Below are 17,409 nucleotides of genomic sequence, written 5' to 3'. Positions count from 1 at the left end.
TTAACACCTATTTAGGTCCATCCTCCTTCAATACAATATTTAATTTGTGTATAACTTTACCATGCTGTTGTAGTCGAGAGGAGGAATAAATTAATTACCCTCACAACAATAATTAATGAACGATACAGAAAATGGGTATTAATAAAAATAGTAACCCTTTATTAATGCAATATGCCAAAACTCGTTAAAAGGATCATTGTACAGTTAGAAGATATATTTACAGAGGGAATTATGCAGTCTTAGGGCAAATATAAACTATTCTATGCAAATTAGGAGGCAACAACTTGGAAAGAGAAGGTCCCTGAGAGCAGGTAGTGCTCAGTTACAGTGGGGAGGAGGCTCGATAAGAACTGTTAAACCCAAAGAGAAGTGAATTAATTACTCACAGCTAGTTTTGCCCATATAGGGCTGCTGCTGCTGCTGCTGTGTCAGCTTTGGGGCGCTCTCGTAGGGTGCAGCACAGCTGATTGCCAGCAAGAAAGGTTCACCGCGCGGTCCCAGGCTGGTCTGGCTTCAGTGGACGGCAGGCAGTTAACAATGCTCTTTGCGACAGGCACTTGCTTGGTTCCTGGGTAAACTGAGGCACGGCACGATTCTGGTGGCAAGAGGAAGCAGGCTCAGTGACTTCAGCTTCTAGGCTTGTTGCTTCTCCAGCTTGCATGTGTATGGCTCATGGCTTTATCCCAGGCTCTGGACCAGGCACTCAAGGCAGGGCAGGGCAACTTGAGGTGGATTCTACAAGACGGGCCTGGGTAAGCTTGAAGCAAGGTGTGAAATTCCCCCCCTACCAACAATAACCAGGCTAGCTCAGTGTCTAAGAAGCAAATGAAAGCTGTATTTACAAGCAGAATCTACAATCTATGATGAAATGCAATGAATATGTACAAATATACAAAATTCACAACATTTACAATATATATACACTCAACAGAAAAGCACAACCAAGCTCCCTTTGCTTCCCCTCAAAGGGGACCTTTCCCAAGGGGCCTCTCTCCTAGGGGTCTCCCCCCCAGACGCCCCTTGCAGAAAGCAGAGTTAGCTAAAGCAGAATGTTGTTAACTTAGCTCACCAAAGTCAGCATGTTATCTTCAGCCAGAAGAGAAGAAAAACAGCAGCCAGACACCCCAGCAAGCTGCCCTGACTGCAGATTGCAGAGTGCCCACTTTGTTTTGAGTAATAGTTCTTAAACATTTCTATCTATCCAATGGGAGTGTTTAGAACAATCATTATTTTTGCTTTCTTACACCCAATAGTGACTTGTTTACATTCTTTCACTTTCTCTGCTTGAACTTTACAAAGGAAAATTAAAAAGACAGTTTCAAACCATCACACAAGGCAAGGCTTCAGCAGGCTTGAGCAAGGCAAATGTGACTACCAAGTCACTTGTATATATACAAAATGCCAGAGGTCAATTGGTCCAATGGAGCACTGAAGCTAACATGTAGCTTTCCAATGGAAAGGTGTTCTGCCAGGCTATGACCATAAAAGGCAGAAGCAAGGACCTTGTATCTGGGGGAGCAGTGGTCAGTTTATGTGCTCTCACCCCAGATAAACATCTTGATTACCAGAAGGCAGGAGTCCTGTCCCCTTTGTTCTTTTTCCCGCGTTCCCCTGTTTTCCTGCAGGAAGGAGGGGAGAGAAAGGGACTTTGTCTAGACATTTTAAGGCCTGTCTGGATTTGTACGGGGCCATGTCATGGCCCTACCATCACATACGCTTCTTAATTTCACTAAAGTTTCAAGATAAATATCTTAAACACAATTAAAAAACCCAAAAAATCTACCATAGGATATTTCTTTAGATTATTGCCAAAAAGACAAACTTGGGGATTTATGCAGCTCTGAAACAGAACTGATGAATTCAATAAATATTTGAAATAATTGTAAGCTACAGATTGAAGCATAAGACTAACAATATGGTTATTGCCATGTTTATTATCCCTTTTCATTGTTGTTCTTAGCCAGAAGTTTGGTAAAATTAAGGCGAATAACAAACCAGAATCTCACTGTAATATAGAACATGTGTTACATATGTACTCAAACAGACTTCATACTTGGAGTTTTATGTGTTTTAACCAAATATACCAAGAAGCAGAAATCTTCTGGCCAGATTTCAGAAGAAATCTTCTGAGGAGGAGGAGGGCTTCTACACACACACACACACACACACACACACACGCACACACACACACAAAAGGGATTCAGAATCTTCTGGGTTTTTTGTTGCTTGCTGGAATTTCTTGCTCACATATCTTATCCCTGATGGACACATCTCTTTACAGCTCCTCAACTGAAGGACTTCAGCCTCAGGCTGCTCTAAGTGTTTTGCTATTTAAGGCAAAATTGTAATGGACAACATCACTTGAAGCCCTGGGTGGAGAGAGAGTGTATGAGTAGACACAAGCTGTTACTCATCTAAGAAACCATTTCTGGTAAGAATACTGGGGAAAATGAAATCCTGTGATTAAATGGAGTTACTCTGGAAGATAACTGTGCTTCTCTCATCACCAAATTACATTGGTCTGCAGAGTACAAGAGCAATGAAAAGTGGAAGATGTAAAGTTTTCCACCACATTGTCCTGATGGAAGGAGCCACATAGAGAGCAGAAATTTTTTAATATTTCTTTGTACTGTCATTTTCTTTAAGATTTTGATAGTTAAAATTCCCACTTTGAATTCCCTCACCCAGAACTCATAAGCTGGAACCATATTACCAAGAACCACATTACCATGTAATAAGGACTGAGAGGACAATAAGGAGGTAGAAGACAATTGCTAGGTGAAGGATAAAGCAAGAGGGACTGGCATGCACTTTGTTCAGCCATTCAAATATTATGATATCAGACTCTAAAACTACAGGACAGGCTAAAAAAAAAAGTGTGGTATGTTTTTTGTTTGTTTGTTTGCCTGTTTTTTGCCTAAGTAACAAATACAGCAATGGCTGTGACAAGAATAGTCATATTAATAATTCTGGGCTTCTTTTATTTTCTTGTGAGTTTCTAAGTTCTACCCAGAGTAGTCTCAATTTACAGTCCATTGAGTATTAAAGGTACAAAACCCACCTCAAATGTTATAAAGCTGTAATTATGAAAACTGGATGCGGTATAGCATTATTAGTGCACAGTTGTGATTCACCTAATTTATTCTAATGGGAGGTGAGCTTAGATGGATACTGTGTCAGCACTGCCATCTCACTACCATGGTTCAATAGATCCACAGGAGGTATTTCTAGGTCATGCTCCACTGTGCACTGTAAATATAACCCAAGCTTTTGTAAGGTAGAACAGATTCTTATGACTGTCACGTGTGCCAAGCTACCCAGGGCAGCATGGGGGGCTGTGTCAGATTAGAAGATTCCTTTGGAGTATATTAAGGTGAACTGACAACAAATGGCTGATTAGTTAAGTTTATTTGAATCAAGGAGAGTTATATGCATACTACAAAAGCTTTTGGTTTATTGTGCCTTAAAGAGGAAATAGTTCATAAGAGCAGAAGAAATGAGAGGGAAAAGGGAGAAAAGAGCAAGTGAAATATCACCACCCTTTGTTCCAGCAATGTCTCACAGGACCGGTACAAATCTTGAGGTAATTTTTTGGTGGTGAGTGAAGATCCAGCAAGGTCTTCTGTGGATACACACTGATCATCATATTATTATTCTTTTTATACACTTGGAATATGAATGGAGTGGGTGTGGTCATACAAGGAAGAAACTGACTCAGGAAAATACATTGTCCAGCCTTTGCAGAACTTAGCTCTTTCTATTGTAAATTTCCTTAATGAGCAGACCTCGCTTCAGGCCAGGGGAGTGCGGGGTCCTTAATGCATTTCACACCTCCCTCCTCCAGGCAGGCCTTTCTCACTCTACACCCAGGGTCACAATGTTAACACCACACAAAATTTGAGATGTTAAATCCTTTCGTCAGGAGTCAGGCTCCTACAATGATGAAGCAGTCTTGCCTGCAGCAGAACACTGTCCAAACAATATTACCCTCTCATCTTTTTATGAGATTTACTTTTGATGCCTCTGACTTGATTGTCTCAAGACTTGAAATGGAGGAGGAACTACTGCACTCCTGAAAACAGCCATCTGTTTTGTTCAAGATGTACATGTAAATTTGCCTAAATCCAGCTTCCAGTAAGAAGATGTTGTTTGGTTTTGATAAAAAAAAAAGACTTACCAGAAATCCTTTCCCATGCACGTAATTGTAGTCGGTCATTAAATTGTCATTTTGTAGTGTTTTTGAACAAGTAAAATCAATCTAGATCTTTAAATTTCTCAATTAGTAGGACATGTCTTCCTGACACAAAATTTTCCTTCAGCTTTTTCATGAAGTGCTCAGAACCAGACACAAGGCCCTCATAAGAGTCTCACTAATCCCTGCGTGCAGGGATATTATTCTCATTGCATTTCTCCTCATTCTTGTGTTTATACTTCCTGGATCACAACATTTGTTTTAACTGCTGCACCTGCTGGTATTGCCTGTTGAATCACATGGCCACAGTCTTATCAAGCTTTGTTTTGGAGCCATTACTTCCCTGAGTTCAGACCTTTATCCAATGAAACGGACATGGCAAACACTGACCATGTGGTATAAAAAAACTGACTTGCAGGAATGTGAGGCTGCTGTTGATTGCACCTATTTTGGTCAGGTCCCCTTGGGACTGTAAGTGCTTCATTTCATGCGGATTGTTTCTTGCCTTGCTCACATGCTTTCCCTACATGTTGTAGTCAGCCTTGCAGATGCTTGGTCTGCCTAGCTGGGCTACCTACCACAGGCTGAACAGACATCATCACTGTTTAAAACACATAAATTTAATTAGGGAATACATTACCCAAAGTGGTTCTGATTATCAAAGCAAGAGTCATTACTCCTTCCAGTTTCAGCATTGTGGTTTAAGAGTGACGTTGCCTACATGGAGGAAGCAGGACAAACACAAAAGGAGGGATGGAAATCATAGTGCATGGGGAGAGGTGAAAATACAACTATCAGAGCCTGCAGGGACAGCACAGGCAGAACAAGGTGATCTGCAGTAGGAGGGCTCACTCATCTAATGCTCTCCAGCATGATTCTTTTGGAGAAGTGTATATGTGCAATGTTAGCATGACAAGAATGGGAGCAAGTGTCCCAGATAGCAGGAAGACAAAAGGCTTGGCTGGATTTTGTGTCTCTACACATAGGTATGGTGCCAAACATACTGCCCCGAAGTTACATTTTGTTGTAATTTAGGGAGAGCCTGAACTTACAGTATTACAGGGTTTTCTTCTTGCTGCAGATGCAGACTAGATCAAGGAGTTTTTTGTTTGATATTCACCTCAATGAGCCATATAAGCTCCATTGATAAGAACTGTCAGCAGAGGCACATGCTCTGCAGGAGTAGCTGGCTACCTGCTGTCCCTCAGAGGCATCTTTTTCCTTAATGACTTCTGCAGCAGTTCCCTTCTTGCACTCTGTCTTGCACAGCATCAGCCAGAATGTTTTACCATTACATAAAGTTGATTTCTCTTCAATTACAATTCAATTGCATTCAGGGCAGTTAGGTATATGCTGGCTCTATGCAATGGATATCCATGCGTATGGATTAACATCACATACTGCTGTCTGGACTGGGGGAGGGGGGGTGGATGGCACAGAATTCCATACATCACAGTATCACAGTGATGTATGTTGGAAGGGACCTCGAGAGATCATTGGGTCCAACCCTCCTGCTAAAACAGGATCGCTTAGGGTAGTCCACACAAAAATGCATCCGGGTGGGTTTTGAAAGTCTCCAGAGGAGGAGACTCCACAACCCCCCTGGGCAGCCTGTTCCAGTGCTCCATCACCCTCACTGTAAAGAAGTTTCTCCTCATGTTGAGGTGAAATCTTCTGTGTTCAAGTTTGAACTCATTGTTCCTTGTCCTATCACTGTGAACCACTGAAAAGAGCCTGGCCCCGTCCACGTGACACCCACCCCTCAGATATTTATAGACATTGATCAGATCCCCTCTCAGTCTTCTCTTCTCAAAAGTAAATAGCCCCAGGGATCTCAGTCTGTCTTCATAAGGGAGATGCTCAAGTCCCGTAATCATCCTCGTGGCTCTCCTTTGGATCCCAACATGGATTTAGGAGGATCAGGTCCTGCCTGACCAACCTGATCTTCTTCTATGACCAGGTGAGCTGCCTGGTGGATGTGGGAAAGGCTGTGGATGTAGTCTACCTGGACTTCAGCAAGGCCTTTGACACCATTCCCCACAGCAAACTCCTGGCCAAGCTGTCAGCCCACAGCCTGGACAGGAGCACTCTGTGCTGGGTTAGGAACTGGCTGGAGGGCCAGGCCCAGAGAGTGGTGGTGAATGGTGCCACTGCCAGCTGGACACCACAATGGTGTCCCCCAGGGATCAGTGTTGGGCCCAGTCCTGTTCAATATCTTTATTGATGACATGGATGAGGGGATTGAGTCCACCATTAGTAAGTTTGCAGTAAGTTTGGGAGTAGATGTTGATTGGTTAGAGGGTAGAAGGGATCTGCAGAGGGACCTGGACAGAATGGACAGATAGCAGAGTCCAACAGGATGGCATTCAACAAGTCCAAGTGCCAGGCGCTGCACTTTGGCTACAACAACCCCATGCAGAGCTACAGGCTGGGGTCAGAGTGGCTGGAGAGCAGCCAGGCGGAAAGGGACCTGGGGGTACTGATTTACAGCAGCTGAACATGAGCCAGCAGTGTGCCCAGGTGGCCAAGAGAGCCAATGGCATCCTGGCCTGTATCAAGAATGGTGTGGCCAGCAGGAGTAGGGAAGTCATTCTGCCCCTGGACTCAGCACTGGTTAGGCTGCACCTTGAGTACTGTGTCCAGTTCTGGGCCCCTCAATATAAGATGTCCAGAGAAGGGCAATGAGGCTGGGGAGAGGCCTTGAACACAAACCCTACAAGAAGAGGCTGAAGGAGCTGGGATTATTTAGTCTGGAGAAGAAGAGGCTCAGGGGAGACCTCATTGCTGTCTACAACTACCTGAAGGGAGGTTGTAGCCAGGAGGGGTTTGGTCTCTTCTCCCAGGCAACCAGCAGCAGAACAAGAGGACACAGTCTCAAGCTGCACCAGGAGAGGTTTAGGCTGGATGTTAGGAAGAAATTCTTCACAGAAAGAGTGATCTGCCATTGGAATGTGCTGCCCAGGGAGGTGGCAGAGTCAGTGTTCCTGGAGGTGTTCAACAAAGGATTGGACATCGCACTTGAAGCCATGGTTTAGTTAGTCATGAGGTGCTGGGTGATAGGTTGGACTTGATGACCTCTGAGGTATTTTCCAACCTTGTTCATTCTATGATTCTATGATTCTCCAGCAGGTCTCTGTCTTTCTTGAACTGGGGAGCCCAAAACTGGACACAGTATTCCAGGTGTGGTCTCACCAGGGCAGAGCAGAGAGGGAGAACTTCCCTAGACCTGCTGGCACAGAAGTGAGACTGACTGGCCTGTAGTTCCCTGGGTCATCCTTCTTTCCCTTTTTGAAAATGGGAGTTATGTTTCCCCTTTTCCAGGCAGTGGGGACCTCCCCAGACTGCCAGGACTTTTGGAATATATTAGCAGTTTAGCAACCTCATCCACCAGTTCCCTAAGCACTCCTTGGTGTATATCATTGGGTCCCATGGACTTGAATACTTTCAGGTTCTTCAGATGGTCACCATGGGCAGTTCCATCTTCCAGTCCCTGCCATTACCTTCCGTGATCCCAGGAGTGTGGTTGGAGCCAGTGAAAACTGAGGTAAAGAAGTCATTGAGAACCTCAGCCTTCTCCATGTCACTTGTCACCAGCTCCCCTGTTTCCTTTCTGAGGGGGCCCACACCTTCCCTATTCTTCTTTTTACCATTAATATACCTGTAGAAATTTTTACTGTTCCCCTTGATTTCCCTGGCTAGATTTAATTCTAACTGAGCTTTATCTTTCCTAACCAGGTCTCTTGCTGCTCGGGCAGCTTCCTTGTATGCCCCCCATTCTAGCTGTCCTTTCTTCCACTCCCTGTAGAGTTTCTTTTTGTGTGACAGTGTGTCCAGGAGCTCCTTGCTCAGCCAGGCAGGTCTTCTAACATTCTTTCCTGCTTTCCTCTTTGTGGGGATACTTTGCTCCTGGGCACAGAGAAGGTGATCCTTGAATACTGACCAGCTGTCCTGGGCCCCTCTTCCCTCTAGGGCTTTGTCCCATGGTACTTTGGCCAGCAGATCACTGAAGTGATCAAAGTCTGCATGCCTAAAGTCCAGGCTTGTAATCCTGGGATGTGCCTTCCTAGTTGCCCTGAGGGTCTTAAATTCTATTGCATCATGGTCACTGCATCCAAGGTTATCCTGGTCCTTTTACTAACCTTTTTTTTTTTTTTGTCTCTTTGTCCCACAAATTCAATTACCTGAAAAAGATCAGAAATTTGGAAGAAGAATTGAATACTGCATGACTTTGGGAAAGGAGACTGGAAAGAGCACCAATGTTTCAACAGAGCCACATAGTTTGGAGCATTTTGTCCTTTTTCCTTATTGGAGAAAGGCACTAATGAAGGCACTAATTAGTAGCTGAAGGCACTAAATGAATTCCAGTGTATTCATGGGAGCTGACAAACTGAGTTTGGGAAAATCAGGATTTTGACCAATGACAAAGTTACATCATGAACCATGATTTTCTGCTTAGAAAGTAGTAACATTAATAAAGCCTTTCTTTTGTACTCCTTTCATGAACCACATAAAAGCTGTACCTAAAAATACCCACCTCACTTCTTGATCTGGACAAATTTTGATTTGGACTTCTATGGCAGCTGCACTTTCTTTTCTTTGTAATTGTTCACCCATGTAAAACCATAATGTGAGCTCTTAAGTAAGTAGATGAGTATAGCAGCAAGGGATATAAGGTAGGAAATGCACTGTGAATCAGAAAAAGGCACAAGCACGTTCTGTCTCTGTCACAAATATGCAGGTTTGGGTCCTATAAACGTACAATGAATCTGCCCCAGGCACCTTTACTATCTAAGACTGGTTTCTACTGCCACAGAGATGGTATTTTAACAAACACATGCAGAACCTTGAGTTTCCCTGATGACTGACTCATATGCACATGTAAATGAGAAAATGTTCTTCAGATAGGAAGCTATCAAAAACCTACATTTTCCTGTTTACATAGTAAAGCAAATACTTGTAGCTTGAAAAGTTTATTATAGTCCTGAATACTATGAAAATACTCTTACTAATATAAAAATTACCAACACTTCATGTATGCTGAACATCTGAAATTTTCTGTTCTAGGAACAGAAGAATATGGATCTGATGAAAGAGAGGGTTCCACAGTAGCTAGCAACAGAGAAGGTAACATCATTGGGACTATGGAGAGTAACCTACTTCAGATGGTTTGAACTGGTTATTTAGCTGGGCCAGAAAGCCTCAGAACAGAGATTTTTGGAAAGAAGCAGATTTGATAACTGATATGTTGGTGGTGAGCAAGGTCCATACATAATTGCTTCTAATATTCAAGGGCAATGGAACACTGTAGCAAGGGGAAGTCTTCCTGCACCGGTGGGATTTTGTCAGAGACATCAGGGAGGAAAAGATAGCTCCCCACAGCTGTTCCATTTAGCTTTCTACCTCTCTTACTATGTTATTAACAAACAGTTTTTGAAGTAATACTAGTTTTATATAACCATTTAAAAATGCTTTTTAGTTTACTTGCTGCAAACATCTGTACTTGGATGTGAAGGGAACAATTGTTACTACTACATGAACTAGAATATTTGTTGCTCATTTTCCTCCCACTTTATCACTTCATATAAACAGGAATGTTACAGTAGTTTGTATTAGCCATTCAAATAAATAAAACTGAAAAGGACTGATATGTACAAAATGAAAATTTTTAATCAAAAATCTAAATGACGTTTATGAATCACAAGTACACTGCCATGTCTTTGGATCAGTTTGTGAATGACTGATGAAGATGAAAGGGGCTGTCCTCATTTTGAGCCATCAGCTGCCCAGGGCAAAAGGACAGAAAGTACTTGTTATAAATGAGCTAGCCAGAAAAATATCTTTTAAAATTTTATTGGGAATAAAAGCAAGCAAACAGCGCACTGGGCTGGGGGGACAAATTACAGCAGCAGCTGCAATAGCTTCTCCAATCTTATGTAGCTACCTTATCTACATAAACAAGCTTGTGCTAAATGGATACGATAATGAGTTCTCAGAATGGGGTGCTCATGAGCATTCTGCTTGGCAGGGGTCTGCTGGGGGGGTCGAAGGATGAAGTCAGAAGTCTTCCTCACAGTGTCTGCTGAATAACCCCACCTTAAGCATGCACCATTCCTCAGGTTTCTTCTCTGAAATCCACACATTCCAGGACAGAGCTGGCAGAGCTGTTGCAGCTTTTATCTCTGGTCTGACACCTCCAGAGCTCTGATTTGCCTGGTTTAAAAGTCTTTGTTTGAGCTTTTTGACAACACCATTTCTTGCAATCTTTCAAAACAAGCTCCTTGAACTTTACTCCTAACTCACCCTTTAACACAAATCGTTTATTATATTTACCACAGTATTTTACCCCCAGAGGAGGAAAGCAAAAAAAAAAAAAAAAAAACCCTCACACAGAACTGGAGGTTAAATATGAATGCTCTTTACAAATATATACAGAAATACAACAGGGGTTCAGGGAGAAGGAATATACACACAAATTAGGCCCAGTTCTCCACCTAGGCCTACCAGGACAAAACCTTCCAAAACCTGCCCCCAGATCAGCCTCAGCAGGCCCAGGAGCAGGCAAATTGCACCCCACAGGACATGCCTGCAGAGCTGTGCTGGTTTGGGGCCAGACAGATCCTCTCTTGGCCCAAGTGGGACAGAAGAATGACACTCACACAAACAGATTGAAGAGCGATGGAAAGTTTAAATGGAAAAGCAATTGGTGAAACTACAAAAAACTACAAAGCATAGTGGCAAAGAATATCCCAAAGCATACAGAGTCTCTTACATAACACCCAAAGGCCTCCCAACTCTTCCCTTCTCCCCACCTGAGGGTATACCCAAACCCCTAGGGCTCTTTCTTTACCCCGCCCCCCCATCCCCTTTATTTCTAGGCCAGTCTCAGGCTGGCCAGGTCTGAGACTGCCCCCACTACTCCTTTCTCCTCCTGGCATTAGGCCTAGACAGGACTAAGAGGCCTTGAGATACTCCCCCAACATTATCCGATAAGAGAGCATCTCCCATGGGGGCAAAGAGGGAGGAAAGAGGCAGGGAATGACTTTGCAGATGGGTTTATAGGGCCCAGGATTTATGGGTAGAAATACGCCGTTTCCTGTGTCCACCTCATTGGGTTGGAGACTGGGGACACGGAGGTGTAGCTGATGTGGCAGTAACAGGACGCACCCAGCCTTAACTGCCACATGAGCTTTAATGTCCCCCCCCAGGGTGGACACACCAGCCCTTGACCAGGCCCAAATGTCCCCCAACAGCTGTGCAGCCAGAAAATAGCTGCCAGCCGAGGCTGCAAACTGCCCCATGAACCACAAGAGACAGCAGCTGTTGTACACCCAGAGAGAGGAGGGAGCAAGAAGAGGGAGGTGACGTCTGGTTACATAGAGACTGCAGGATGATGGGATGGGATAACAGAATTTGCAATAGCCTGCGTCCACCCCCTGGACTGTCTCGCCCCTGGAGGACTTTTTATCTCTATGGTAGGAAATCCAGTCCTAACCCCATAACAGGGGCTAAGATGCTTGAAAAATTATTTGAAAAGAATAATTTTAATGACTACATATAATGATGGATTTGACAGTTCTGCTAATGATGTTTGTTGTGTGACTTACTCTGAAAGCTTTTCATCTGCTGTAAACCCACAAAATCCAGTGTCTTCAAACCAGCCACAAGTATTTACTACACCTGAAGAGATAGTCTACCACAGTTATTTCAGATTATAAACTCCAGTCAATTACCTGATTTAAAACACAGATCTTACACTGAGTTTCCTGTTTTCAAAGAGATACAAAATTCATGTTTTTGTGTCTTCTTTTAAACCTATTACCTAGTAGGCTGTTTTGTTGTGAAAAATAAACACAGGCACTTCTGAAAAAAAAAATCGACCAGTGCAGGTTTTTTATTTATCCTAAAGACATACAAGTGGTTCATTTAGGTACGGGTGCGACGTGACACTTTTGTCTGTGGTTTATGTGCTAGAACTGTTCTATATAATGAGCAATGAGCATATATGCAACCTGCTGCTGGTTGCATGTGTTGGGAATGACTGGTTGTGTTCTCTATGTTTCTCATAGATCAGGACTCTACAGCTATCTGCATAAGAGAAATCTCTGTCTTTTGAAGAAGTTTAATTTCTCACAGGTGAAATGGAAAATGCTAATGCTTGGCAAGATGAAACATTTTTTCCCTTCCCTTCCCTTCCCTTCCCTTCCCTTCCCTTCCCTTCCCTTCCCTTCCCTTCCCTTCCCTTCCCTTCCCTTCCCTTCCCTTCCCTTCCCTTCCCTTCCCTTCCCTTCCCTTCCCTTCCCTTCCCTTCCCTTCCCTTCCCTTCCCTTCCCTTCCCTTCCCTTCCCTTCCCTTCCCTTCCCTTCCCTTCCCTTCCCTTCCCTTCCCTTCCCTTCCCTTCCCAAACCTTCCCTTCCCTTCCCTTCCCTTCCCTTCCCTTCCCTTCCCTTCCCTTCCCTTCCCTTCCCTTCCCTTCCCTTCCCTTCCCTTCCCTTCCCTTCCCTTCCCTTCCCTTCCCAAACCTTCCCAAACCTTCCCTTCCCTTCCCTTCCCTTCCCTTCCCTTCCCTTCCCAAACCTTCCCTTCCCTTCCCTTCCCAAACCTTCCCTTCCCTTCCCTTCCCTTCCCTTCCCTTCCCTTCCCTTCCCTTCCCTTCCCTTCCCTTCCCTTCCCTTCCCTTCCCTTCCCTTCCCAAACCTTCCCTTCCCAAACCTTCCCTTCCCAAACCTTCCCTTCCCTTCCCAAACCTTCCCTTCCCTTCCCTTCCCTTCCCTTCCCAAACCTTCCCTTCCCAAACCTTCCCTTCCCTTCCCTTCCCTTCCCTTCCCTTCCCTTCCCTTCCCTTCCCTTCCCTTCCCTTCCCTCCCCTTCCCTTCCCTTCCCTTCCCTTCCCTTCCCTTCCCTTCCCTTCCCTTCCCTTCCCAAACCTTCCCTTCCCAAACCTTCCCTTCCCAAACCTTCCCTTCCCAAACCTTCCCTTCCCTTCCCAAACCTTCCCTTCCCAAACCTTCCCAAACCTTCCCTTCCCTTCCCAAACCTTCCCTTCCCTTCCCTTCCCTTCCCAAACCTTCCCTTCCCTTCCCTTCCCTTCCTTTCCCTTCCCTTCCCTTCCCTTCCCTTCCCTTCCCTTCCCTTCCCTTCCCTTCCCTTCCCTTCCCTTCCCTTCCCTTCCCTTCCCTTCCCTTCCCTTCCCTTCCCTTCCCTTCCCAAACCTTCCCAAACCTTCCCTTCCCTTCCCAAACCTTCCCTTCCCAAACCTTCCCTTCCCAAACCTTCCCAAACCTTCCCAAACCTTCCCTTCCCAAACCTTCCCAAACCTTCCCAAACCTTCCCAAACCTTCCCTTCCCTTCCCAAACCTTCCCAAACCTTCCCTTCCCAAACCTTCCCAAACCTTCCCAAACCTTCCCAAACCTTCCCAAACCTTCCCTTCCCAAACCTTCCCAAACCTTCCCAAACCTTCCCTTCCCTTCCCTTCCCTTCCCTTCCCTTCCCTTCCCTTCCCTTCCCTTCCCTTCCCTTCCCTTCCCTTCCCTTCCCTTCCCTTCCCTTCCCTTCCCTTCCCTTCCCTTCCCTTCCCTTCCCTTCCCTTCCTTTCCCTTCCCTTCCCTTCCCTTCCCTTCCCTTCCCTTCCCTTCCCTTCCCTCCCCTCCCCTCCCCTCCATGTGTGGATGCAAACATTATGCTCTTCAGAAGTTAATCCTACACAACTTGGATTCTATCCAGCCTCATCTTAGCATCAGGGCAGGATAGTCTCTGATTGTTTTCTATTTAGCAACATAGACATAGCCTGAGCATCTTTCTATTGCTTAAGAATAGGTGTCAGGGTCTGCTAAATACCTCGGGTAACATCTTTGATCATCTCCTCCTTCCTTGTCTTTCTGTCACTCCCCCTTTTTCCTTCACCTCTTTCAATGCACAACCTCCTCTCCCCTGGGATGAGTCAGTGTCTGCTTCTGTCCTATTACAACGCCACTGCCACTTTTAAAAAGGTTAACTGGATCTAACTTCACATCCATTCTAGTCCCTCTGAACAGCTAGATACTTGCTGTATCTCTGACTCTATGAAGACAAGAATCTATGCAGAATAAAGGTAAGTTCCTAATTAATACTACTGACTGCATTTGAAACCCACAGAAGACTATGTAAAACGGGCTGAAGATGTCCTCCAGTACTGGAGTAGTCTAACAAAGGATGCCTTTTCCACCTTTTTAGATAGGAAAAATTCTGACCCAATATGGAATATTTCAAATATTTAATTTATTTGTTACACTCATATATGTAAATTATTATATCTGAGTCACCTCTGCTTCAGCATTTACTGAGCATTTACTGTTTTGGCTGTCTGAAGAGTTTCCGAAGCCCTTCACTTTTACATAAGTATGACAATCAATTTAATGGAAGGTACTTTTAACCACAGAAACATATGATCCAAATTAGGTCATCCTGTGAGTGGGAGTGTGTTAGAAGTGTAGCCTACTCAGATCAAATTAGGTCAGTTCACTGTGTCCTGCTTATTGAAATATACCTCTAGAACAGGACAAAAAAAATATCTGTTGAAACAAACTCAGAAAGCCAGAGCAACTTGGGAGTACACCATCTTCTCTTTCAGATCAATGTACATATATTTGGCACTTGAAAATGGAAATGAGAACACATGCCAGGAACATACCTTTCCTTAGGCAATGTAGTTAGGAATCTTCCCCTCCAACACCATTTAGCTGTTTATTTCAATTGCATGTCTGCCTTAATATAACTTCTTAATCATACAGATGAAGCTCATCAAGAGAATTCTACAACATATTCTCTGACTGCACAGAAAAAGACAGCAATATAAAACTGGCACTTTATTGATCTTTGATTTTATGAAGTATTCAGGTATTTCTAAGTGTTAATTTTTCATGTTCATGCATTCTTTGGTAAAGGAAAAGAAATATGTTGACATATATTGGTACTTTCTCTTTAGAGAGAAAGATCTTCTCTCACTATGCTCTTAACCTAGTGTTTTTGTTTCCCTAAACCATCTACGCATCAGCTGTGCTTTTTGGATATTCATGTAACAAATTGAATAACATCTCTCCAATAATGCAATACAACTAGAATGAAGACCATCTACTGTCAAACCACCTGTCATGAGCAGGGATACCTCCTGCCAGACTAGGTTGCCCAAGGCCCCATCCAACCTGACTTTGAACACTTCCAGAGTTGGAGCCTCCACAGTTTCTCTAGGAAGCCTGTTTCCTGTGCTTCACTACCCTCATGGTGAAGAATTTCTTCGTAATGTCTACTCTAATTTTTAGCTTATTCCAATTTGAACCCATTGTCCCTTGTCCTGTTGCTACATGCCTTTTTAGAAAGACCTGCTCCAGCTATCCTACAGGCCCCCTTCAAATACTGGAAGCTTGCTATAAAGTCTTCCCAGAACCTTCTCTTCTTCAGGATGAACAGACGCAACTCTTTCAGACTGCGTTCAAAGGAGAGGTGCTCCAGTCCTCTGACCATCTTCATGGCCTTCCTCTGGACCCACTCGAACTGTTCCAAGTTCTTCTTGTGTTGAGGCCTCCAAAGCTGGACACATTCTTCCACATGGGGTCCCATGAGAGCACAGCAGAGGGGAAGAATCACCTGCCTCTACCTGTTGGCCATGCTTCTTTTAATGCAGCCCAGGATGTGGTTGGTTTTCTGGACTGCAAGCACACATTGCCAGCTCAATTTCAGCTGCTCATCAACCAGCATCCCCAAATCCTTCTCCTCAGGACTGCTCTCCATCCCTTCTCCACACAGTATTTGTGCTTGCAATTGCCCCAGCCTAGGTGCAGGACCTTGGACTTGGCTGTGCTGAACTTCATTATGTTGGCACTGGCCCACCTCTCAAAGCTGTCCAGGTCCCTCTGGATGGCATTCCTTCCATCCAGTGCACCAGCTGCACCACACAGATTGGTGTCACTGGCAAACTCACTGACGGTGCCCTTAATCCCATTGTCCATGTTGCTGACATAGATGTCAAACAGCACCATTCCCAATACCAACCCCTGAGGAACACCAGTCATCTTGTGTCTCCACTTAGACATGAAGCCATTTCCATCACTCTTTGAATGAGGCCATCAAGCCAACTCCTTATCTACTTGAGTGGTCCACGCATTAAATCCATGTCTTTCACTTTAGAGACCAGGATATCTTGAGGGAAGGTTGTCATGCACAAGTCCAGATAGACTACATCAGTTGCTCTTCCCTTGTCTATCAATGTTGTTACCCCATCACAGAAAGCCACAAAACCTGTCAGGCAGGGTTTGCCATTGGTGAAACCATGTGGTCAGCTACCAGTCACTTCCTCTTTTTTGATTATATGAATGCACTACAAGATCAGTATTCTTAGTACTTCACTATAGAAAGTATTTGTCATCCTTCACGTGAAGATGAACTATTCAATACACAAAAGCACTTTAATTCATTGCTGATCAGCATTACAGTTGATCACATCGATCCTCTTGGAAGCTTAGTTATGAAACACTGAGCTCAGCTGTGTTAGCTTTATATATGCATATAAGTGGTCTAAGCACTCTTGAAGCTAGACAACAGGATAAACTCTTAAATGGACTCAGGCATTGTAAATCTGGTTTTCAGATCTGCATTATTCATTTATCCTTTTTAATCTGCAGGCAAGTGTTGATACCAGAACTGAACTGAGTCACTTGCCCACTCTATATTTAAGAATCTAGGCTCAAACTCACGTAAGATGGGTTTGCAAATCCTTACATTGGATCAAGGTGATTTAGCTCTGTTGGACAGGAGTTCCACAATATTATGAAAAATATTTTGAAAAATATTTTACTAGAAATTTTAAAGATAGCATTGTTGTGATGGTGTATTAATGGAGATGACTGTGCTAAACTATTGCTCTCAAAAAGGCTTTTAGCTCAGATTAAGAGTGGCAAACACAAAGCCAAGGCCAGGCAGGCTTTTGGGAAGGCTGACAAAAGTTTTGTTCATTTCTTTTACAGTTTTGCACATTGAATAGTTATTTAGAAAACTTTGTCAGCAATTTATTGAGGAGAAAAAAGGTAGAAGAAGACCTGTGAATATTAAGACCATATCTGATCTCTAGATAGGTTTAACATAAGTTAAACTCTGAAGTCTAACTAAATACCTGGGGTGCCTGATTCCAGAATGTGAAATCAGTAATATAAAGTCTATACAGACATATGGGGAGAGACATAAGAAC

The sequence above is a fragment of the Indicator indicator genome, chromosome Z (genome assembly GCF_027791375.1).
Source record: "Indicator indicator isolate 239-I01 chromosome Z, UM_Iind_1.1, whole genome shotgun sequence".
NCBI classification, from domain to species: Eukaryota; Metazoa; Chordata; class Aves; order Piciformes; family Indicatoridae; genus Indicator; species Indicator indicator.
This window is presented reverse-complemented; position numbering follows the sequence as displayed.